Source organism: Anser brachyrhynchus (assembly GCF_964034855.1).
Source record: "Anser brachyrhynchus genome assembly, chromosome: 5".
In the NCBI taxonomy this organism is placed as follows: Eukaryota; Metazoa; Chordata; class Aves; order Anseriformes; family Anatidae; genus Anser; species Anser brachyrhynchus.
In genome coordinates, this window is record NC_137699.1 from 15,689,743 (window position 1) to 15,716,078 (window position 26,336).

General features: G+C 37.4%; 1 protein-coding gene across 8 annotated transcripts in view; it reads left to right on the forward strand.

Annotated features, from left to right (window-relative positions):
- Positions 1-2,928: 2,928 nt before the first annotated feature.
- The window catches only part of LOC308196094 (uncharacterized protein), a 596,499-nt gene continuing 573,091 nt past the window's right edge, over positions 2,929-26,336 (forward strand). For 5 of the 8 annotated variants that reach the window (XR_013952064.1, XR_013952065.1, XM_080594627.1 and 2 more), the window contains exon 1: positions 2,929-25,164. The gene's annotated coding sequence lies outside the window, so the exon portion shown is untranslated. The remainder of the gene's footprint in view (positions 25,165-26,336) is intronic. The other 3 variants (XR_013952066.1, XR_013952067.1, XR_013952068.1) reach the window with 3 other exon arrangements.

The following is a 26,336-nucleotide window of genomic DNA, read 5'->3' on the forward strand; positions in this document are numbered from 1 at the left end:
CAGAAATAAATCCTTAAAGTGTGCCTGAATTCTGAAGTTATGGCAGTAAATATGTGAAAATGAAAACAAAGATTTAGTTGTTCTTTTATGCAAACTGCTCCTGGGTTAACTTCACAGGTGTTCTCTCCTGCTAAAGCTTCATGGAGGATGGGGTTAATGCTCTGTACAGCTGTGAGCTTCCCTTAGAGGAATACAGAGATACAGAGCAGCCCCACATGGATCGGAACACTTCTTACCGTCTTGCACAAGACTGAAGTTACGGGCAAAAGTATCCACATTCCCACTGCTGTCTAGCCTCATGACCTCTTCTCATCTCCCTTTTTACTGCACCAAAATGGAATCTTTTGTGTTGCTGTGATCTTTCAGTACATCCAAATCAGTTTCAAAAAAACTATCAAGAAAATGATGCATAGCACGCACAACTCATAGTCAAGAAACAAAAGCATTCCTCCATGTTTTTAGTTCTCTAAAGAGTAATAAACGTCACTTGGAACACAGATAATATTTATAGTGACATAAAACTAGACCAAAATGTCCTGAAAAGAAATTTCATTTTTAAATTGACACATATTGTATCCTCAGAAAGCAAATATAAATCTTTGCTTTCATCTCCCTCCATTGTATTTCAGTGAGACAACCCTGCTGTGATTCAAGACACCACAACTCTTTGCGAGAGTCAAAAAATACTGTAACAGTCATCTGTTTAGGAATGGGAGGGGCCGAAAGGCACACTTAACGCTTACTTCTGTTCAAACTTTTGTTTCTTCCTGGTACCTCATATGTAAAAATTGCACTGATTGCAATTCACAAATTAAATAAGTTCAGAAGCTGTTTATAGACTAAATATAGAGCCCCACATTTGGATGATCCCTCTTTGCTCTTATAGACTTTGTGATCTTCGTTAGTGACCTGGAAACCTCAAAAAATAGGCCACTTGATCAACAGCAGCAGAAGCAGTCATAAAGGTGGAAATTTCCTATCAAAAGCTTTTCAAATGGCTTTTTATTAATTATCTCCTTTTTATTAATTATCTCCTAGCCAACATTGGAAAAAGTAAGTTTACTTGCACAGAAATGGCAAATAAGTGGAAATGAGGAAGTTTGCACGAAGCTTGTGAAAGTTATCTAAGCTGTTGCTGAAAAGGCTTGAAGGGATGGCATTGCTCTATTCGTTCTCAATGAGTTCGCAACCCCCTAGTGGCCATCTAATACAAATATGCAGGTCCACACTGAAAGCTGGAAAATCCCATTGTCATTTGGGTCAAATGACAAATTGTTACTGTTAGAGACTAAAATTTTTTAGTGATTCCATTGATTCACCTTTTTTAGGGGGTTTAAGAATCTATTTATTTGAAGCTGTTAGGCTGAATCATTTCACATCAGCTCCTCAGATCTTTTTTTTTTTTTTTTAAACAAATATATTAGAAGACCTAGATATTCTACCTTATACTAAATTGCACGTGTTGTAATTGTGATGATAATTGGCTGTATATCCCCACTTTACAGTAGGCATTGAACAGCAGATGGTGGCTTGATGTCTCATTTTTCAAAAATATTGTAGTTTACATTCACTAGTGTGCTATAGAGTATCATCATAAATAATTACCACTGAAGGAGCTGGTAAATTAAAAACATGTATTATGACACGCATTTCAATAGAAGTTGCAATGCTTCCTACCTATTCAGAGAAAACTTGTAAAGTGCTGTAGAGTACTTTGAAATAGATGTTACATATTAATAATTGTTTGTGTAATACTTTTGTCTGCCTGTTTCTAGACTATATTTTGCCTGTGACTAGCCTGTGTGATATACTGCATCTGCATACACATTACAGTACATCTTTATTTCTGGGCTTTTAGTTGCAGGATTTAAATCATTCTTTAAGGTTTATTCATTTGGCTTTGTCTTTTAATTGTATGCTCTTATATTTAATTAGGCTTTTTGTGGCATCTGCTCCAGTAGTGCTACATAAATGTTATGATTCATACATTTATGAATCATAAATATTTTGTTCCAGCAAAAACCAACACACAGAGCTGCCAACACCTACACATAACTAGCAGAGTTATAAGATGCCTGAAGCTGAAAGTGTTGGGTTTTTTTTTCCAGATTTTGTGATACAAAGTTAGAAAACAGTGCACCTATTACTAATTCTCGTTATACCACTGAATTTGTTTTAACATTAATATATTAACTATTTGAAGATCTGGTATATTGTTTTCCTTTGGAACTTGTAGAACTATAATTTCCTCCTTCAAGTAGGTTAGGAATAAACTTTTTTTGTGGAAATGATAGTGGCTGACTTCCAGATAACTAAGTATTGTTTATCTGCCTGATACCATTCCTTTCTAGAACTTGAAAGCTCACTGGTAGCTTCTTGTTGTTATGTGGCAGCTTGTTGTGATACCTGACTTCTTTCCCTAATTTTGCTGGGAAGTGCCAGGCAGATATTGACAACAGTGAAGACACCCAATGATTATCACTCTATCATCCCATATAATCTCTAACATTTAAAAATTAACATTCATGGTATTTCTCATATATCCACGTAAGCTGCTATACCCATGCAGTAAGAAAATCAGATAATAGATGTGAGTACTAAAAAGACTGTTATTTGACATGGGCCTTCATCTGATTCTGACTATTCACCTGCTTTAAAAGACTCTCAATGTTATAAACACATGTAGTCTCTGCTAGTGGCTTCTCCTGATTGCTAGTGTACAGCTTGCAGACATACAGCTCAAGTTTTCATGTGTACCAATCACTTGCTACTATGACAGTTGTTTATGAACTGTTCTAAACTGTTCTAAAGAGCCTCCAGTGTCATTGTTGACCAAAAATCAGACAGATGCAAGGATGGCCTAATTCTCCTGTACATATTTAAAATGAAATAAAATAAAATAAAATAAAATAAAATAAAATAAAATAAAATAAAATAAAATAAAATAAAATAAAATAAAAATTGTACTTTGTTTTCTTGTTCTATGCAAGACTGACATATGTTTGGATGTTCTAATCATTGCTCAACTCATTGGCAGGCATAGTTCCATTTTCATGATTCCCTAGTTTTTAATTCATGCTATCACACTAAACACAATAAATGTTCTAATTTTTATGGTCAATGTTCAAAATTTATCTGCAAAAGCTTCTTATAGACTAGGAATTAGAATACAGCATAAAAACACACTGCCACAGATCAAACAGGATTCGATCCCTGAAGCTTTCAAAGGCCTATGACAAATGTAAAGGCATGCCTATGGAAAATGCAAGAACTGGGCAAGCATAATAGCTGGATGTGTAATGTGTGTATTCTGTAACCATCTTTATTTATTCCATTACATTATCCAGTGTCTCCCTGAACCCGTGTAAATATTTAGCAACCTCAGCACACTTTGGTATAGAGTACTAAAGTTCAACCTTCAAGTGTGTGACAAATCACCTCCTTTTTTGTGTTTTTGAATTTTCTCCTCATCTGACACCTTCTAATTCTTGCAATGTAAAAGGCTATTTTCATTTCATTCTTATCTATTCTTTCCATGCCCTTTATACTTCATAGTATATCTCATCTTCAGTTTTCTGTCTTCTAAAATGCGTATGCTTGGTAGTTCAGTCATTCAACCTGTGGATATCATACCATATCTCTTTCTTATTTTTTTTAGTTCTTGAGATGGGATGCCAAAACTAAACAACAAATTTGCTATGTTAGACAGAAACACATAGAGGCATAACTGGAGGATCATTACTTCAAAAAATTAATAGTTGCTATTGACCCGAGAAAATAATCATTACAATGGAATTTATGAAAGGGTTTCAGCAGGGGAAAAATGTCATAGGGAAACTGAATTAAGCTATGTTGCCTTTCACCTAAAGAACATGTTAAGGTCTTCATACTGGCCTTTGGTAGAGCTGTTTGTGTATTTTTTGGTCTGCTTAAAGATACTCGATACTCCTAATTCTGAAGATGGTGTCCTAACTGTTGGTCTCCACGGTTGGTCATGTTAATAGGGCTGAACTAAGCTATTAATTCTTTGAGAGGGTAACTACCTTAGGTTTGATGCTTGGCTATGCATTTGCTAGCATGCATGTCCATATTAACTTCCCAAATAATAGGTTTAACAATACTGAGGTGTAATATATGAACTGCTGCATACCCCAAATGAATCTCCAGCTGCCTTAACAGATTCCTGGAACTGATAATGCAAAGTCTTTTCTGGGAGTATAAGAGAGAAAGGGTGACCCTCAGAAAGCAAATCTAATTTACTCATGGATAAAGCTTCATGCTGTTATACACCTCTGCAAAATTTTGCTTCTAAATGTTCAAGGAAGGTTACAAGTAGAACCGGTACTGGAAGGGGTGGCTAAGATGACCAAGAAGGTAAAGCTTATTTCACAGAAGACATCTGACAGATTGGCTTGTCTAGTCTGGGAAAATGAAAGATGAGGAGGAACTGATTCTCTTTATCAACTCATCAAGAGAATAAACATAGAGAAGAAAAGAACTACTGAGTTTAAAGAACAATGTTGGTGTAAGAAAAAACTCTCTGTGAATAAATCTAGGATGGAAATTAGAAGGTTTCTGATTGTTACAGGCATAGCATTCTTAAATAGATCTGATTTCAATTAGAAACAGTAAAGGCAAAGTCCAAGTCATTTTTAATAAGACTGTAATAGTTTATGGAAGACTTGCTTATGACTGCGGGCGATCAGGTGAAAGATTTCCTGTTTGAAATTCTTAGTTCAGCTTCTGACCTTTTTCCAAGTCTCTTAAGACCTAATTCTTAGAAATGCTAAAAAAAAAAAAAAAAAAAAAAACAGGGTTAATCCTGTTTGGGTTAATCCTGTTCTTCTGTGAGCGGTTCCTTCACCTGTATAATAGCTGTGCTACTTAAGTTGAACAAGCACGTGCAACCCTAAGGATAATTTAGGATAATTATTTTTTTTTGACATAACAAAGGAATGTCAGGTTTCCAAGGTTAATTAACCTGTAATTGATATAGGCAGCTAAACTGATAAGGGTTTTTTTGAAAATCTTACAATGCAGAGGTAAGTCTAAACCATGGCATAACCTTCTTCTTGCTGGGGCTCTTCGGTTACTTTCTACTGCGCACAAGGAAATTCTGCTAGCATAGTGCACAGTTAAGGAGCACACAGAAATTTTTTATTAATGAATACTTATAGTGAGTAGTCATTAGTAGCATACCATTAGGTTAGACACTTGCATCCTCACGGGGCAGGCAGTTACCAGCCAGGAGGGAGAAGGTCTCCTCTGTTGCTCAAAATTCTGCTGGATTTCTGCATCCAACTGAACATGCTTTTTCCTAGGCTTTTCTATCTTTTCATATCGATGCTCGTCTCTCAAGCCTTTGAGTCACTAACTATTGCCATCTGTGCTTCTGTTCTTTTCTATCTTGCATAGAGTTAGCTTTTGTTCCTTCTCACGGCTCAATGACCATTTTGTCAGTAAACCTAAGCCAAGGTCAGAAAGCTGTGTTTTAAAAAAGGCAGGCTTTGGATCACACACAGCTGAATCCTCAGGCTGAGTTATAGTAGTATCAGCTCTGAATGATCAAAATGTAGAGGTCCACAGATCCAGCACGAAGTGTAAGAAACTGCGCTCCTCCAGAACCTGTAGTACTACCCCATTCTGAAGATGCTCAGGGTAAAATCTAATTTTCTTTCCCCATCTCCTTCGCTGTAATTGTACTCTACAGACTAAAGAAATCGAAGCTTTTCAATTACTTCACTGCAGTTTTGCTGTATAAGTAGATTCCATTGTGTGTGCATGCTAGGAACAGAAACCTTTCTGATGGGAATTAATATTTTGCTTAATTGCAAATACACAAATATAACACGTGACTGAATAATAAACTACCTGGGTAGGGAAGAAATTACATTTGCCTCACTAAAAAAAAAAAAAAAAAAAAAAGGAGGAGACATATAGTTTAGAGTTTACTGTAATCTTAGAAGAGCCATCCATCCAGACATTTTTTTTTTTTCTAAAATGGACAATTTCATTATTTAGGAGATGTTTTTCCATATGACAATAGCAATCAGTGTTGTTTGAAGAACAGTGATGCCCATACACTTAGCTTCTTATTTATTTTTTTTTTGTGTGATGATTACCCCTTCAGATCTGGGGATATCAGGAAAGTAATTTAAGTGGTAGAAGGTTTGACAGCAGCATATTTGGCCTTGGCCTTGGGCTTATGTTTACTATAAACAGAGACAGCTTGGGCTTTAAGCAAAAGTTATATTTATTTTAGCTTTTGTACTGCTTTGATTTTGGTAAAGTTTCCATTTGAAGTAATAGCTCTCCTTTCTCTTTATAAATTATCCCTTTGAAAGAAGCATGAGGGTACTCCAAATGGGAGTTTAAAGGTTCTTAACTGAGGTTAGACTTTTAAACCTTGAATGTTCATCAGAAACAATGTACTCCATTTTGGATTGACAACATTATTTATTATGTATTAAAAATAGAATAATGGTTGGGCAAAAATTCTGTGCTTTTAAATATAAAACCCATTTTTATTAGGAAAGCATTGACTGATCTTCAGGCTCATATAAAGAGCAGTGTGTGCCTAGTCTAGCTTGCCAATATGGAGTGGTCAAATTAATTTACCTTTTACTTGTGGCTTATAACTCCTGAAACAGACCACTGCATGTTAATTTGTGCAATTGCACACAATTGCACTTCTATTGCAAACTGTCATAAGTAATGATTTCCCTCTGTGGTGTTCTTCCTGGATAGCTGGTAGATACATACTGAATTCATTGCTACATTTGATGTTAGGATACTTAATGGATCAGAGAGTTTTGCAAGTTTTCTCTAGTCATGACATGACATCAGCAGTCTCTTCCTTCATTTCAGATCATGGTAATTTCCATGTCTTCAAATTTGCTACAGCTTTGCATGAACAAGATCACTAGAACTATATGAATATTAACAATTTGACATGAACAAACTTATTTAAAGGGAAAACTCTGATCTCCATCAGTGCATCAGTATATTTTTGGATAAGATTCTCTCTCCCCCACACACACACACTTTGGAAAAAACTTATTTACTTATTTACTGACAGTGGTGGTGTTTTTTTGTTTGTTTGTTTTGTTTTGTTTCTGAAACTTAGTGTACTGGCACTAAGTAGACTTACAGCCTTTGCTGTTCAAAACTGACATTCTCTTTTGTCCTCAGGACAAATGCCATTTTCTTAACAGGTGTCTTAATGCTTGGGGAATGTCAAAAGACATTTAATGAGAAATCGCATGTTTGAGAAGGGATGTCATATTTCCAGGCATGATTGAAAGCCCCCACACACACACTTCTTTGTCCCTGATATCTTATTTTTCTTCTACTCTCACAGCTTCATGTTAGTCACACACTGCTAGACACAACCATATTCATCAAACAGACTATTTTAAGCTATTATCCAGCAGTTTATATTGTCCAAACTTGTCATAAACTTCATAGATATTTTTGCTGCTTCTCACTATAATGAACAAAATGGTAACAAAGCTTACTGGAACTATAGCCATAGAAAGAAATCTTGCATACTCAATGAGAAAGCTTAGAGGATTACAGGTAACAGTTGTAGCAGCAGTGCGTGAATATTTAAAGTTGCAGAGAGGTTGTACTCCCAGCTCTCTCCAACCATATCTTGCTGTACATTCCCACTGGTTATATTAGCATCTACATGCCTGGTATTTCCACAGTGCTAACTGGCAATTGCAGAAGGCATTTCATGGAAAAACTCCACCGTTTTAGATACAAAAGTTAGAGGAAATCTTGGACAGAGGCTACACCAGTTCATATATGCACACATAGGCATTTGGTGCATGCAGCAGTTATTACCGCCTACTTTACTTACAGATAGAATTTCTTAAAACAGGTAGATATCATTTAATGATACCAGTCCAAAATGGACCCACTGATTATCTATAAAATTCAACCATAACCAGTTTACTTTACAATTTATATGAAAAAAAAAAAAAAAAAAAAAAAACCCACAAGCAGACTTGTAGACTCATAGACTTGTACAGGATTGGTCAAATGACCATTGCATCTGAAGATTCTTCAGAAGAGCTTCTTGTTGATGTTACATGACTAGACTATAATAAAGCACCTCTGCTTATAGCCTTGTCTTTTAATATTTGATATAACTTGGCTCAAGTTATGAGTTACTTCCCACAGCATGCTTCATCTTGAAATGGGAAGTTTGTGACAATCCCATGACATCCCACTGATCTGATGTACTTTTTACATTGAGGGACAGAGGACCTAATCTGCATTAAGGATGACTGTGGAAGACTGATTATCAGCAACAGTGATCCGCAGGAAGAATGATTATGATTAATTTAAATGCCAGCTCATGATAAAGTGCTTGTAAGAAACAGAAAATACCCTTGTTCAGAAGGCAGCACTAAAAGGTGTCTTCCCAGACACCTAGATTTGATTCTAATCAGATTCTAATGTGTTTGTCATCATCATATACTATTTTTTTTAACCAAGTTGTTACTAGCTATTAAAATTTAGGCATTTTTCTTGCTTTTTGTGAGTCTGCAGTGAGCACATAGAAGATGGCAGGAACATTCAGAGCTTACTTCCATGTTATCATCCCTGTTTGTTTTGATATTACTAGCACAGAATCTTAGAGCTTTTTCTCTTAGGTGTAATGATAGATACAAAAGTAGGTAAATTTACAGGGTCTGGTATAGATGTAAGTGACACCTCATTTTTTTCTGAAGAAATGTGTGAAATCCGTTGCCAATGTTTATCTTATTCTGTGCTACTGATTCTTGTATTTATTTTCCAGTTGCATGAGATGTTGAGATTGGTTGGTTCACCTAAGTTAATTCAGCAAATCTGTGACAGGTTGGAAAACAGCAGCCAATGGTACTCTTCTCCAGCTGCTACGTAAAAAGAGTTGACTTGATGTAGTGTTTATGAGTGTCCTAAAGAATTTGAGTCTGGTCTTGCTGTTTGTTTTTTAAACACCTACTAATTTTCATAAAAGAAAAATGGGCATAAATAATGCAATTAAAAATAATGGTATGTTAATCTTCTATCCCTAAGCTTCCATTTAATTGCTTGAAGGGTGATGGGTTTGGATCTGATACTTACTAGGGATAATTGCTTAGCCACTTACCATATTAATATTGACAGATGTCCCAGAGGGATAAGTGAAAGCATATCAGTAGTTTGCAGTCATTTAATGTTAGCATATAATGCTACTTAATACATGTTGACTTCTACATTTCACTTCTCTGGTGAACAGAAGAACAGCATGAGAGACTTTTGCAGAGTTATTCTCATCAAATAAATGTAAAATGACATGGAAATAAACTTGCTTTTTAAAATGACAAATTTAATATTTTATTCCACTAATGTGAGGAAAAAATTGTAACATGTAGCTCTTTTACCAGCTGCATTTACACAATAGATGACTCAAGGTGTTTTTTGAAAAGCTTTTGAGCAGTAGTTATGATAGGAATTGTGCTCTCAAAGGCTGTACAAAATTCAGAGAATTAAGGGGACACAAGGTTTTCCACAAAATTTCCTTCCTAAAATTTCATGGGGAAAGGAAAGAAACAAAGATTGATAAACTCATTCATTCTACCCTTAGAGGGTGTGTTGTATTGTTCCATAATACATTTTATAGCATTTCCTCATCTAGATATGAAAATGTTGAGTGATTAATCTGTACAACTGCCCTCGAGTGATTCTCTCGTTCTCAAATGTGTGAGAAATTTTCAGTACTTAGATTTGAATGTAAAGTAAATGAAAATATTGTTATTATTAATAGTTAAAAAAAAAAGAGGGGCTGTTTACTTATTTTTAATGATTGTGAAATGGTATGAAAACATATATTGTGCAGGTTCATGTTTCTACCACAGTTTTTTAATGCAGTTCACCTGACATGCAGGCAGTAGGAATTTAATTATCTGTCTTAACACTGTTAGCAACTCTTTCCATGTAGTAACGGCTAAATTAATATGAATTATTCTGAAAGGTATCTAGGAGCTTGATACTTATATGGCTTTTCTTTGATTCATATCAGATCTGCAAAACGTAGCTAACAATGTTTAGAGAAATCGGCTTGTTGCCAGACGAGTGTCGTCACCAATATACCCTTATTGCAGAGCTTTAAAAATACTCTTTATCCCATAGTAGTGATAGCAGTTGACATAATTATTCAGGATTAGGGAATGGATTTGCTTTTGCTTTTTTAAAACATATGCCTGTTCTGTTTCCTGTCATTCCCAGTTTGGCCGATGTTCATCCATTACCTTGGAGAAGGGCACAGACTGTTTCAGCAGAGGGAGGCTATGCTGGTTTACTGTATCTTCGTTGCAGATTAAAGAATTAGCACACCTGGATAGTAAATAATAGTCTGCTCTTATTCACTACAGTTCTTCATCTGTTGCTACAGAATACAGCAGTGATTCTGGAGTAGCCATGAGTCATTTCCTGCCATTGCCTTGAGGAAATCTGTATCAAATGAAGTAGTACACTGAGCCATATATCAAACTGTGATTGAACAGAGCAGAGGAAGTGCACTGAAGCTGTCTGTAGAGGAAACGGTAGGAGGGGTTGGGTTGGAACAGGTCAATGTGTGAACAAATTATTCAGCAAATGGAGCCTTTTGTTTTGTTTGCCTGTAGAGCACCACTGTGGATTGGAGCCCTAACACAGTGAGCACACACAGGAGTATGGACAGAGGTCAGTTATTACAGGGAGGAATAACTTGATTGTTTGTTATTGGAAAAAGAGCAAACTCAGTAAAACAATTACAGATTTTATTCATTAATTCAAAATATAATTTGATATAAATCAATCCCAGAAGAAAAACTCTGTGGGCAGTGAGTGACTGCTTATTAAATCAGGATGAGTGGGAAATAGCTACATGCTTCAAGCTAAGCATTGTTGTGTCATATAAGCCCCTGATGTCTGTCAGAAGTTTTGAGGACCTTTTTTTATCAGGAACAACAGAAAGAAATGACAGTTTTAGAGAGAATATACAAGCCTGTTGTCCTCAGTCTGAACGAATAAATTCTGATTGGGGGAAAAAAAAAAAAAAAAAAAAAAAGGCACAAAGGGAACAACTCGTTTAGACGCACTTTTCCTGCTGAAAGAAGGTGGCTGATTTTCTCACAAAGCTGAAGAGGTCCCCAAGGGATTAGGATGTGTTCCACAGAGAGACTTAGGTCTGTTTTTATGAGGACTAATCACTAGGGATGCTCTTAGCTGGGTGATAGTCAGAAAATGAGAAGAATCACAATTTCTATGTAGAAACTCATATTTTTAACAAGGCGATCTTCAGTTTTATGCTGTGGTAAAGGAACATATTGGTGCAAACTGTTTACAGAGCTAAAAGGGAAAAAAACACCACAGATGCTAAGATGTGCTAGTTAGAGTTCTCCAAATTTTCTGCAACTTGTTGTATATTCAAGAATAGGCCAACAGACTGTTAACACTTAGTGATTAGTTAAAAATTGAAGTCCGTTCATAATTAAGGGTATCAGCATGCACAATCAATTCTCTTTTCCATTTCTGCTGTCAAGCTGCTCAGTCTTGGGATTTTTTATTCATTACCATCCACGGATAATTGCACATTTTGGAAAATGTCCAAATATTTTTTTTCTCATGGTGTGATGGTTATGTCATTCAGTGGTATGATTGGCATACAGCCCTGAAAGTCTTCGACCAACGAATGTTGCAGTCTCCTTAACAAACTGGCCAGGGAAGATTGAGTTCAACTCAATCAGTAACAATGAGATTTACTTGCTTTTTAAAGGATAGAAAGAAAAAAGATGGAAATGTGTGGTAAAGTTGGTTTTATACTTATTCTTGTCATTTTGTTCATTTGTGTTTCATTTCATTTCATTGTGTGTGATGGCTTTCGTGCTACATGCAGAAACATAGGAAATGCTTGAAGCTGGTGTTCCTCCTGTAAGTAGCTAACAAACTTAATAGATGTGATTTTAAGTTTGGGAGCAATGAAGCAATAGGCCCTGGGAAGATGGCTACTGTTTTACAACAAAATTATTAAGCTGCCCATGCGTCAGTTGCTCATAGAGAAGGAAAACTGATCTTGGCCAGCAACAGTCAAACGCTGTTCTGGAAGAGAAGGCTTTAAATATATATTTTTTCAGGCAATGTATAGAAGTAATTGGACCTTGCAGGTGTATTGCATTAAATTAAGTGAGTATTAATGCAAACAATTCTGTAAGATTGCTATTAAAAAAAAAGTTTCAGCTCCTTTTTCACTTTTCTTCCCCACTTTGAACATGAAACAGCAAGATTAAGACAGAAATATTTCAATTTCCTCAAGTATAATATGTGACTGTGATAATCCTACTGAAGATTAACTTCGTTTTCAATGTTCCTCAGCGCCATTCACGAAGGAACACTCAATCAGAAGTGCTATAGCATTTTTTTAAGAATTTGGAAGGTTTGATTGTGTTAAATCGGGTCAGGCTGGCAATAACAGACTTGATGTGAAGATAGCTCCTCTGCTTAGTTGTGTTTTCTCAGAATTCAATACTGTCTTTTAAAAGATTAGTTTCCACAGTTATTTCACTCTGTTGTACCCAAGCATAAGGGAAAAAAACATAGAATATCCCAAGTTGGAAAGCACCCACAAAGATGATCAAGTCCGACTCCTGGCTCCATGCAAGACCACCCAAAAATCAGACCACATGTCCAAACGCTTCGTGAACTCCAGCAGGCTTGGTGCTGTGACCCCTTCCCTGGGGATCCAGTTCCAGTGCCCAGCCGCAAATGAGGAAAGGTAAGAAAAATAGTATATAGGCAACCAATACATCCCTTCATATTACTTATTTATATCTTACAAAGGACATTTTGATAGCTTCTGGATCTTTTACCCTTCGTACTGATCCAACATGCATCATTACCATCAGAAAGCCAGCAGGAGAAAGCAAGGTGAATGTAATTGTATAAAATTCTTTTAAGCATAAAAGGCAGGAACATATGATTTTTTAAAATTACATAATTTACAGACATTAATGGCTAAGATTAAAAAAAATAATAAATAAAAAAAAAACCTGAAGTGTTTAATCCTGCATTAAAATCAGTTTAAAGCTCTGGCTGCAGTTCAGTAAAGCATCTGAATGCGTGCTTAACTTTATTTTCAATTTTATGTCCTGCCTTGTTTTAGGCATATTTAGTTTGAATTGTGAAATGTGTTGCTTGCTGGATGATTAAGACAAAAAGGAAGAACATCTTGGCACTATTAGTTTAAATCCCAGATATATCAGAAAGGCTTCACACAAAAAAATAAAAATAAAAAGCATATGTTTGTGTCCCTGACAAAATATCTGGGGCTACGTTACCAGAATAAATAGTTCTTATTAATAACATCTTTCCTCAAACAATAAAATTTTCCTTCAGTAAATCAAAGGCTAGCTGAGAAGGAGAATTTGGGGATTATCTGTCCTATTTCACAAGTGCAAAATTTTGTTTATTCAAGCTGAATCCTTAAATTTGTTAATTTTTGTCTCTGATCACTGACTGTCCCCCTAGCATGAACATACTCTTGCATGTGCTCTCTTCAACTAGCTTCTCCTACATTTATGTTTCTGTTGTGCTCAGGTACTACAGACAAGAAAAGGGTTGGAGATTAGTTGAATTTTGCTTTACCAATAATGTATGTGTATGTCTCTCCTTAAAATTTCTGGTGTGCTATGTCAGTCAATTTGATTAACCTTTGGGCTGGGAGTTAACTTCATACCTGATGATTATTTTGATAGTTCTAATGCTGCCATTTGTTCTTATGTCACAGAAATAGAATAGAGAAAATGTGCCTTCAGTTTATTCATAATTAAACACCTAGCTGCCTGTCTGGTGTATAGCTGTTAAGCTTCAAAATCTAGAGACGTAGTCAAGTTAATTACAATAACAATATATTTTTAATTCAAATCTCTCTGTTTTTTGGTGTTTTTTTGTTTGTTTGTTTTTGTTTTTTAAGTAGACTCCTCATTAATTTGCCATCACTTGCTGAGTAAAATCTACCACAGGTTTTCCTTTGGCTTATGACTTATACTTTCCTGGAAACACGGCTCTTTGGTAAATATGAAACTTTTTGAGGAAGGCAACTCAGAAGCCAAACATGTCTCTCTATCCAAAACGTTACAATCTGTACCCAAAAAGCTGGAATAGCATTCCTTCAGAGTGCTTCACTTCAATTTAGGCTGACCTTGGTCCTCTCTATCAGCTGATTTCACTTACATGAGCACTCACCTGAGTCAGTAAGCCTCTGAGCCAGCATTTTGTGAATTACAAATGGTAACAACAAAAAATGGAAAAGATTTATTTTATCCATAGAAAAGTCAATGATTGTAGCTAATGTCCTCTGCCTTGTTTTTCTTTTTTTCTCCTATTATCCAGTACCATTTTGGACCGTATCAACTTGGTCCTGCTATGCAACTCCAAAAGGGCTGAAATATATTCCTTTATAGCTGTTTCCTAGACAACATTTACAGATTCTAGCACTGCCTCTGCCTCTCCTTACTTAAGTAACTTTGTTTGTTTTGAGGTGAGTAGTTTAACAAACAGTGTCAGGTGAAGAAAACAATTTCAAGGTAAATGTGGTAAGTGGTACTAACTGAAGAGAAATAAACACAATTAAATTGACATATTTCTTTTAATACTGACAAACGATGTTCTGAGGAAAAAAGTTCCCAATGAAAACTTACTAACAAGTTTTGGCTTGTACAAAATATTTTGGGAAATATGAAATACATTATTTTGCTCAACCTGAGATGCCATTGTTCCAGTAAACTCAGCAGGTCCTTTTTTCCCCCCACTAAAGCTAAATTCAGCTTTATTCCTGGATTCCCTTTTGCTCTTTCCCTTCTTCTACTTTCTCAATTGCTTTCCAAGTGTTTTTGTGTTTGTTTTTCTTTTATCTGGTAGAAAGTGATACTAAAGGTGATAACTACTAATAGCAACAATGGATTAGAAAGCAAATTGGCTATCACAGGAAAGAAACAGTAACTGTCCATTGTACGGATATATTAAGTGCATGTAATTTCTTAATTAAAATGCTTAAATGTGCAGACCAAAGCTCATGTCAGTGAACTCTAAATTTCTACATATTTTCCTATTAAGATGCTTGAAACTTTTATGAATATTTATTTTTTCCAAACAGAAGGAGTTAAACTGTGCCTAAGAAAGACTGAGAAAACAAGTAGAAACCCTTCTGGTGTAATGGATACATAAGTGTGGTGTGGTGACAAACTGAGCATATTAAATGAACAGAAATGACACTTCTATTGTAAAGATGTACTGTATTAGATACAGGCAATTTCATTCAAACAGCTTCATTCCATTGCTTATGTTTAAAACAGCAGATTAAATAGAAACATTCAAGGTTCTCAAGTCTCAGTTGTTTTACATGTAATGTTCTTGTGGAATACAAGTAATAGGTGTAACTGGAGACACACCAGGAGAAATCAGAGTTTGTAAGCTGTAGCTTTCATGCTGCATGACTACATTTCTTTCTGAATTCTGTGTTGAATTTAGGCATAAGAGTTGCAGTCTCATTACTTTCAGACTTGTTTCACATTACATCATCACAGGAATTTGGACTTTTCACATGACTGATCAAAAATGTTTAAAATCATTAAAAAAAAAAAGAATATGACTTCACTGAAAAAACATCCAGAAATTCTTTTTCCAGTGAATGACTGCTCAATTTAAAAAAAAAAAAAAAAAAAAAAAAAAAAAAAGGCAGCATAATGTTTTTGCATTGTTGTATTAAAGGAGCAGAAGCACAGACATTGTGTTATGGAGCGTGAAGTGCCGAGAAAAATATTTAGATGATTAAAAAAAAAAGAAAAAAAAGGTGGGAATGGAATAGCCTCGTTGCTCTTTGTAATGCATTCATGGAACACTGCTCTTTGCCATGCTATTCACAGAGCTCCTGTTAGTGGTTTTATCCTCATGAAGCAAGAAACTAGACTGAGTATCTCTTGGATAATATGGAATACAGGATATGCAGCTTATACTTCCAAGGAAGTTCTGTCTTCTGGCATGAAAACTACTGCTAAATGCAGTTGCACTGCCAGTATGTTTGTGAGCTGACTATTAATTCTATGCACTAGAAAATGGATTTAGGTAGGACATGATAGCAGTTAGATCTCATTTTCATATTGCTTTTAACAAAAAATTGAGGTTTACACTGTCTACGGTAATATCTTTTGATAGACAATAATTTCTCCACGTTTATTAACTGGAAACATTAATTTGAGGATTTAACCAGACTGAGAAAGCAAAACTATTTATGATGCAGGTACGTACATTTGTAAAATAATTTTTCAAAAAAATAAGATGAAAAAGGAATCAACATCCCCATTAAATTATATTAGACTTTTTTGTACAATTTCAAACACCTTGAAAATGATTCATAAAAGCCAATTAAAAGGTAGCCTGTTGGCTCAGCAGGGATTCATATATCCCTTCAACACAATCCTCATTGAGGTATGATGAAATGGGGTGAAGGTAAAGAAATAGTGAGTTTCTAAACTTAAAAATGACAAAGTATCTGGTTACTCCTTGCAGCAATTGAAGGGGAAAAATCAATTATAATGTCTCTGTATCTAAAAATACAGCTCATACCTCTGCATGGTGCATGATCATCAGAGCTGAGCAGATGAGAGCGCAAAGAGGGAATGGGAGACTGAGGAAGTGATCACCAGCAGATACATTAGAAATTTTGTGAGCTGAAAGCAATTTCAGTTGGAAACGAAGAAAGAAAAATAATTTGATGTTAATCCATTCATGCTTCAGCAGTCAGGGCCACCTGCTTTGTAGCTTATTTACTGAGAGCAAGTAATTTTTTTTATGCCTTATTCTTATCTCTCATCACGCTGAAGTAAATTGGAAATGAATCCAGTAAAATCAGTCCAGATGTATTTATATAAGATTAGTGTAAAAATCAGTCCCTTATATTCAGTGGTATTTGTGTGACACAAATCTGTAGGATTTATGACTTTCTTACAGATATCCTTCAGTTCTTTGGACAGGATGCATACATGCCATTGAGAAATTCTGCAGTTCCTTAAGTACTTGCAAGCGGCTTTATTCCTGGCTACGTCCTCTTCTAAGAGGGGAGTCAGCACTTTGCCTTCCCTTCCTGAGGGGGATATATTCATCTTAGACAAACTCATGATTGTAAGAAGTGTTTGTTTTCAGTTCTGGATGAAAGGTCTTGGCTCCTACTGTTTCCCAACCAGGTCAGTCTGTCCCATTAGAGTAGAAAGCAAAAGGCCTGCCCCAATCATCATACCCTCTCTTTGCCTATGAACACTGCAAGCATTGACTGCAAAGGAATGACGGCACTTGTGCTCTCCCTGTACCATGGGCAATTATGCTTTGTTACAGCAGCATTTGGACATCTGATACTCTAACTCTCTCTGCAGAAAGCATGGGCACTTCATACAGAAAATTCAAGGGATGCCATTCTGTGATGGCCAGACAAGGCAGAAGCAGTTATTTTAGAGATCGACACCTAACCAGTTTAAGAAATATTTCACTTCAAGCATGACACTAAATTAGTAGAAGATCCTGAAGTGCTGAATAGCATGCCTAGCCACTAGGTCGTGTTCATATCATTTTGGCAATGTTTCTTTATGACTATCACCCTGCCTATGTTTCTCTGAAACATAGTTTGTCTCCCCTTTTCAGGCTTATTCACCTCTCACCTGCAAAACAAAAAGCTTCAGTTACCTTTAGAAATATAACTCAGAGAAATCCATTTTCTCTGTGAAGAAAGACAGCTAAGCCACAGCCATTAAAAGGTTCAATACAAGGCAGCAGAACTAAAGCTCTGGTAAACCAGCAGCCTTCTTGAAATACTGTGCTTGGGGTAAAACTGCTGCAAATGGCTATTTTCCCGTTGACTTAATTGGTACTTCACCCAACCAGAGCAGGATCTTTTCTTTCATATTTTTCTGTTCAGTCACTAGGAAAAGACTCCATTAACTGCTATGATGTATACCAAACCATTAGTCAATGAACAGAATCTAGCAATTTGTTCAGTCCAACTAGTTGAGGCAAAATCAGAAAAAACCTTTAGTCCCCTTTGGTGCTGTGACTGAGCTGCAGACAGAGCTGTCAATAGAAGAGGACTCAAACAGTGCATTTGACTTAATATTTTGGACTCCATTGCTACGGCCGGAACTGAAAACACAAAACTCAAAAGGCAGATCACCTCCCCAGTATCTCTTGAGCTAAGATGTATTTTCCAATAACATACTTAGAAGAATTTCAGTTTTACAACCTTTTGTTTTTCCACAAAATTTGTGATTTTTATGTTGCAGAAAAAGGTTTTGGTTGGCATATGATTATATTGTCTAACATTGTTCAGACAAGGCTTTGACCCATCTGTAGCAATGGTAAAACACCTTTTTAGAATGAAATGAGGATGAAAAAATACAATCTTAAAGCAAAAGTATAATACAAGACAGTCTTTGCTTGATGCTTTCACTGAAAAAAGTAGGGCTGAGTACTTCCACAAGAAACAGTATTTTTAACAGAAAAAAACAGAAAATTGCCTGAAAGCAAAGTGAAAAAGCAGTATCTAAAGTATGTCCACCAGGATTCCTTTTGGCATTCCTTCACTTTAACTTATAAAAAATAAAAATAAAAATAAAAAAACTAAATTATAGAACAGAAAGTGCTAGAAATGATATGTGTATTTATCTTTCAGTGAGATTTCTGGTTTTAAAAGCTTCAGAGAAGCAAGGTCTTCATTCAAGATCAATTACCATACTGTAGCTTGAAGCCATACTGTGCTACGCAGCTTGGCATTTAGTGTAAAGACTGGATAGAGATCCTCTAAAATAAGATGCTTACTTGATCATGGCTTCTGAATCATTTGAGTTTTTCCTGTAACAACTTCCTAGCTTATACTTGTCACAGGGGAAAAAATAACTTAAACTGTAAACACTAACAGCTGTGTGTGTGGGGTGAACGTCCAAAATTAAACTGTTGAACTCTCAAGCAGAGCCTGATGCTCGCTGGCTGCAACTGGTATGGGCTGCTTGTAAATTCTGAGAACACCAGATCTAAAGAAAAGTGGCATGTCCTGAATCCTCCAGTTAACAAAGACATGAGCCAGAGCTGTCAATTAGGAGGCTGCTCACACGTTGCGCTTTCTCATACAGATTAATCAGCTTGTGAAAATGGGGGCTTGGCATTCTTTAAACAAGAGCAGGTGGTGGAAAACAAGAGTTCCATAAATTAAGTGGTTTCTGTAGAAGGTAACCTGCAAAGAAGGTAAAGATCCTGGCTGGAGGAACGATCCTGGAAGTCGGGGAAGATCCTGAAAATCAGAGACCTGCATGGAGACAAATGCCAAGGGCCACACAGGGATGATGGCTGGTTGTGCCCGCAACAGGTGACTGTGAGCAGCGGTGCAGCAGGAGCTGACATGACTTTCTGCCTGACCATCCCGGGCCAGCAGTGATCTCCCTGCTGGGAAGCCCAGACCTAGCGAGCGGGGAAAGAGAGTGAGTGCATGAGATCAGCAAGCAGAAAAAATACTGTTGGTTCTTAAATACACCCCAGTATCCAGTTCTCCTATGGACAGTGTTTTACACTATACCGTCCATGATATAAGTGGGGTAAAAACTGGGATGCCGATGGTTCAGGTAACCTTGATATCAGGGCACTGGGGGCCCTCTAGCTGAGCTGTGCGTGTGCATGAGCATTACAGCACTGATAGCTGTCCTTCTTGTGGGTGGCAGGTGCGCAGCTTACCAGCTTGTTGGGGTCTATTCAGCTTGGTGGAAGATTAAGATGCTGGTAACCACAATGCTTCTGGAGCCACAAGTGCAGGTGCTGGGCATTTAAATCAGGTCATCTATTGTGCATAGAAAGTAATGACAAATGAACTCTGGTCTCTAAGATAATCAAAGAAAGCAAAGCAGGATGAAACCAGTGCATTGAAGTCATCCATATTAGTAAGCACAAAAATATTTTAGTCTTCAATTTCATTGATGTTATTTGGATTTGTGTCCATTGTTGCTTTCTCAGGAGGTAAACTCATGTTTCCTCATGTGGCCAACATAATTCCTCAAAATATGACTGAAACTGAGAGGAAGTCATATTCTGAATTTATCCACAGGACTAGACTTTGCCGATTGCACACACAAATTTAATCATGGAAAGTAGAAACAGGGAAAATTTGGAGGGGAAGATGAAATTCCAGAATATCCACATCAGTAGACTGAGTAGAAATAACCTGAATAAATTCAAGTTTTAAATTGGAAAAAAAAAAAAAAAAAAAAAAGGAAAAAAGGGATGACGGAAAGGAAGGAAGGAGAGAAGAAGAAAAACAAGAAAGTAAGAGTAGGTTACACAGAAGAACATGCTAGGAAGCTGGTACAAGGCAGGCATGCTGTCTTAAATTAGACAACAAATACAGGGGTTGTGTGAGCTTTAAGTCCTCTTAGGACTTAAAAACCAAAAAGTGCACTTACTCTCTGTGGCACAGTTTCACTGTATATGAAGAAACATAAGCTTTAATCATTTAATGCCCCTCAATGCTTTATCGACTTCTTGTTTTTTTTCCTAATATTTGGTTCTCTTTGTTGTACGCTTAATTTCTACTGTAGGGTTGCTTAGAAGTGATGTTGATTTGTAAGTACTTAGCTGTTAAAAAATACATCTGGCTGGCATTTTCAGAGGCTTACAGTTTTTGTTTTATAAGAAAAATACAGAATTGTCTGTTTTGACAAATGTGCTTGGAATTGCATTAGGTTTTGTAAAATTCAAAAGCAGAAGATCTGTTAAAATACAGGCTGGTCAAACATAACGGTTGCTATTTAGGTCTCTGCCGATGTCTACCCGTGCACATAGCTCTGTGGTGTGATCCCGAGATCGTTCTCCCGAGCCTCCCCAAGATTATTGCAGAGAAAGCAACCATTAAACTATTTATGGTGGAAGCAAGGCAATTTAACAGTGAGTTCTCTAATGGTTCCTCTTAATATTTTTCTGCACCTCAGAGACTAGGGATTTGGGTGTATTGCCCTCAGGGAGGATTATTCAATTTTTGGAATGCTAACATGCATCACAACTTTTTTTTTCTTCCATTGAGTTATAGGAAGGTCAGCGTCCCCATTCTTAGAAAGAAGGGCAATCTGTTTAAATAATAAGCAGTGGGAAATTAGTTTATAATTCAAAATCAAGTTTGGAATCAGTGCTAGTGAGCCAAAAGCTGATTAGATATATCCTTAACAGGAAGTATTGCCATAGAAACTGAAGGAATCTTTGCTAGCTGTTAGAAGCACAGAGATAGAACTTATTTTAATTGTTTGTGCTTTTTTATTATTATAAAATCCTTGCAGTTTCAGCGGAAGCAATATTTATAATCCCCTGAGATTTATACCTTTATTTTAAACTTCATCCTTCATGATGTGCTAACCTCTATAAACTTCCCTGGCCTGCAGAAGCATTCTAACTTCAATTCACTACTTCATCATAATAAAACTTATTTCAAGGTACATTAGGCGTCTCCAGCCAGAGCTCTAATATGATATGTTTGTTTCCAAAACAAAACAAAACAAAACTGACAGCAATGAGAGGGCCCTCTCTTTCTCTCTTTCATTCAGCAGTCAGTGAGCTGAGACTGTGATGTCTCAAAATCTCTAGTTCGTTTCAAAGTTATTAACTGTGCTGTGCTTTGCCCTCTGCTTTAAGTGAATTGAAAGAGTAGGAACAAAGTGATTCATGTAGTTTTAGGGGCACACCTGATATCAGAAAAATATCTCAAGAAAAAACAATTCAAACAATATGAGAAAGGTAGCAGGGCAATTCCAAATGGTACTTTCTAGCTACTCTCTTGGTAACTGCATACATGGCAGAGTTTTCAAAAGAGTTAAATATATATATGTGCATATATAACAAAGGAGTTGATCATCTCCCTTCTGTTTTTCCCTATATATTATTCTGTCTAAAAGCTAATCTGTCTCTGTTCTTTAGTCAATTCCCTAAGTCCGTAAATGAATAGTATATTGTTAACTTGTGGACTTGGAGTACAGTCCTCAAAGACCAACTTTTTATTTTTCCTGAGAATCCCTTTTAAAATTAAAAAAAAAAAAAAAGAAAGATGGACCAGATCCTAATCATAATTTTATATAGTATTATAGTATAAAGAAGATATCTTCTAAGTGAGACTCTAGAATTTTGTTAAATTATATAGTAATTTAGAACGGATATTTATCCTGAAATAGTTGGAAACACATTCTGTTATTTGAGAAAATTGAGGAAAATTTTATTTTTAAAGTTTTTACCTGAAAATGTGCGTTCATATTAATTGTACATTTGCAAGTTATCTATGCTGGCACAAATTCAAATTTGCATAAAGAATTGGAATATATAGTTTTTAATCCTTTGCGTATCTGACCAAAATATATGTGCTGCAAATACTGAGATTTCTTAAAGTGTCTTGCTGTGTGCACATTAACAGATAGTCATGTAAGATCAACTACAAAATTTGTTTTCTAACATACACAAAAGATATACTTTGTGTTTCACCTATGCAACTGAAAAAGCAAGTTTTAACTGGCTCTAAAATAGCATTGAAAACTATGATTTTTTTGTTCAACAATTAGTCTATCTTGCATGGCCATTTTGAATGCTTGCTCTGTAAAGTCTATACAATAGCCAAAACTCAAAGTAGATTTCTGAAGCAGGAGAATTTGACCCTGGATGTACTGGTTTACACTGGCTTTGGCATACTTCGAGTACAGAAGTTAAGTCAGTCAATCGGGAAGAATTTCAAAGACATAGAAGACTACATCGGATACCATTCTGACACAATCACTTTTCTGATCCAAAATAACACGTTTAAGAGTGAGTGAGTACAAAATGAAATGAGGACGTTTGGTAGATGAATGTAAACAAGTAGAAGTAATTCTGTTCACTAAAATGCTACACTGCGTCATTTTCTGAACAGAACAATAAAATCATACATTAAAGGACCCTTTATAGCATGAATGTTAAATAGCTTTAGTTAGGAAAACTGTCTTATCTTTCAGTTCTATGAGGTCTAAACTGAATGCTCCTACCTGCCTGGATAACCTGTCTGTAGTAATACAAAGCTGTGGACTTTCTCAAGAACCATGAATAAACTTCATTGTCTATGACACTTGGGTGAAAGATAAAATGCCAAGAATATGGCTTAATTAGACAGAAAATTTATTAATGCAATTTATCAGAAAACTTCCAGGCATTATTTTATACACTGCAAGTATGGTCCACCTTTCAGAAAGATAATGTCAGTCCATTTTTGGACCCTTCTTCCCTTCCATCACATGCAGATATAAGAGACAGGGCAAGTGTTCTTCCTTGCTGTGTCAGAGATAAGTAATCTCAACTCATTTGTCAAATTTTTCCACTTAGTTCATTTCCAATTTTAGCTCCAGGAGACAGTTCCTCATGAAATAAATACATACTTGCACAAGAAAGTTCCATCTATTAAATTACAGCAACTCAAACCTAACCTGTTGGTCAGCTGCCTTAGACCCGTGACTTGCTGAGAAAGAAAACTAAATAAGAAAAAAATAAAATGATGTCCCTACTATGTTGGCAGTAAGTAAATAATCCCTTTTCAATCTCTATGCTATTTCTCTTCTTTGTTCTTCACCGTTACAAGAGATAAGGGACAGCATGCCTAAGAGCTAAGGCAGAGTTTCTTGTCAGTCCATTATTCTTAGTTCTTAATTTTAAGTGGTTGGCACAGCAGAAACCATTAAAAGAGGCATTTCTCTTTTCTGCATGCTTCCATGAGGGTTTCTGAGAGTTACATTTTAAATGTCAATAACAAAAGGGAAAAGGAATTTTAAAATAGAAAGTTTGCTTTGCACAACTATGTGACTTCTCATTTGATGAAACACTGTTCTGGAATAAAATTGTACACGTGTAACTCGTAAACTGCATCAGGGGAAATGCTAGTGAAAAATATTAGTTTGTTTCTCAGAACAAAAGCTGTCAGCTTATGGTGTTACTGATATTTCATAGTAATAGAGGAGAAGGAGGTAAAATAGTAACCTTCTTAAAGAGGTTGCCACCAAGCCGCCCCTGTGAGTTATGTAGAAGACTGATCACTACGTGCATCGCCTTCCTATTCCATGAAATACAATCTCCTCTGTGCTTCAAAAGGGAAACACAGAGGTACGCCTACCCAAAACCTATGGCCATTCACCTCCATTCATTTTAACTGAACACTTACGGGCGTTAGCGTCAGCTCTCTGCATCGACAGGAAAACTCCTTTCAGCTATAAACATGAACGGTGAACCTATGAGCAGTTTCTAAAGAGCCTGCATCTTCGCTGGGCTCCTTCTTCAAAACCCATCCCGGTTTAATTGTTTCCCTTTTCTTCTCCAGCCCTATGCAGCGTTCCAAAGATTTGTCTTTCAGCTTCCTAAAGAGGCAGAAGGAGGCTTCTCTATTTCTCTCTTTTCTTCCCTGTGGTGAGATAAACTTGAGCGGCAGCCAGTTGGGGGGATTAAAACGGGAAGGAAATAACTTCCGATCAAATATTTAGATGATATCTTTTCTCCCAGATTATCAGCAGGAGGTGTGAATACGTGTTTCTGGGTAAGTCACTGTTCCGCAAACCCTTTGCTTCTGATTGCAAAGCGACTGTAACAATTTTTATAGCGTGTCACTGCTAGCAACTACACTTCAAAACAGTCTGGGAATGACTGACTGCTAGAAACACAGATAAAGTACTCGCTGTTTTTACCTCTATGTTAAAAAAAAAAAAAAAAAAAAAGATGATACACTTGCCTCTTTGCCACTTTGGCGGGATGGTACAAGCCGCACAGCGTACTGAGGCGCGCTGTTGGCCATGGGCAGCTCTCTTCGTGTCCCCAGCTACCGGGGGAGCCCGGCGGGGCGACCTTCAGCGGCAGCCCGGGCTCCGCTCCTGTGACCCCGGCTCCCGGCCGCCGCTCCCGGCCGTGCCCGTCTCTCGCTGGTCACCTGAGGCGGGCGAGGCCGAGCCCCTGGCGCCCGAACCGGCGGCCGACCGGTGCGGCGCGCATCGCCTCGCCGCCGTCCTCAAAACGTGGCGCTAAGGGCCAGGCTGCGCCGCGCCGGGCCGGGGACCTGCGGAGGGACAGCGGCCGGTGGCGGAGGTACGGGGCCGGGATGCCGGTGGCTCGTGTCATCCGCCCGCTGGTGCCTGGAGGGAGGGGTGCAGCCGGTGGCTTAAGGCGGCCTTGCTCTGGGTAGCCTGGGGTGTGAACCTCGTGTAGACTCTGTGCTGTGGGTGCGTGGAGCTGGGACCCGAACCTGCTGGTTTAGTCAGCAGGAGGCATCCCTGTGGAGGGTCAAAACGTGCGCCTTTTGTCAGCCAAATACCGGCACTGCTGTGATGTCCCTGCAAGCCAGGAACAACAGCTTGGGCTCCATAATACAAGATTATTATGGTGTCAAACCCAATAATTGACGCTTTTAAGACAAGAGGAGTGGAGATTGTAGTGGAAGTTTCCACTGTTGTAACCTTCTTGGTTGTGTAGGAGCAAGGGGTAAAACTCCTTACAATGTTAACAGCCTGTTATACGAGTGTGTGTGGTGGAGTTTGTGAGGACTAAATGTGATAGGATATAGAGTAAATGTGCTTATCAGGGCAAGGTGTGGAGTTTTGTGTGCATGTGCACATGGTGCCAATGTCTATTCCCGTTGTCTGGCAGGATGAGTTTATAAGGCATACGTGTTAAGGTTGCCGTGGCGGTAAAAGTAACAATTACAATGGATTGGGGTTCAAGCAATTCCAAAATAATTTGTTTCACAGAGGTGAAGGGTGGAATGTTTTGGGTATAAATAGCAGGGTTTCAGCAGTGGTGTCCCCAGACCCTGGAGGGGGAGTGGGGGCATTATAATTGGTGTGAACAGCCTCTGGTCAGTCACAGCTTGTTCCAGCCAAAGTTTCCCCAAATCAGAGGAGCACATGGAGCAGCTCAAATGTGTCTCAGAAAGGGCGGTACCTGCTGGGGTCAGGAGACAAAGGAACAGATCTGAGAAGGAAAGATGTAAGGAGACCTGAAAAAGTTTTGAAAAAAATGGAGGAAGTAGAGGAGACAAGGAAGGGGACATTGTTGGGTATACAGCTAGAAAAGACCCTTTAGAAAGAGGGTGCTCCATACCCGAGGCAGGTACCTCTGAGGGGACTGCAGATTAAAGGTGCCCTATGCCAGGGAAGGGATATCCCTGCAAACAGGGAGTAGGGATGCTCCCAAAGGGAATGTGGCCTGCAGGTAAGCCATACTGGAACAAGTACAGCACTGAAGGGACTGTAGTCCATGTG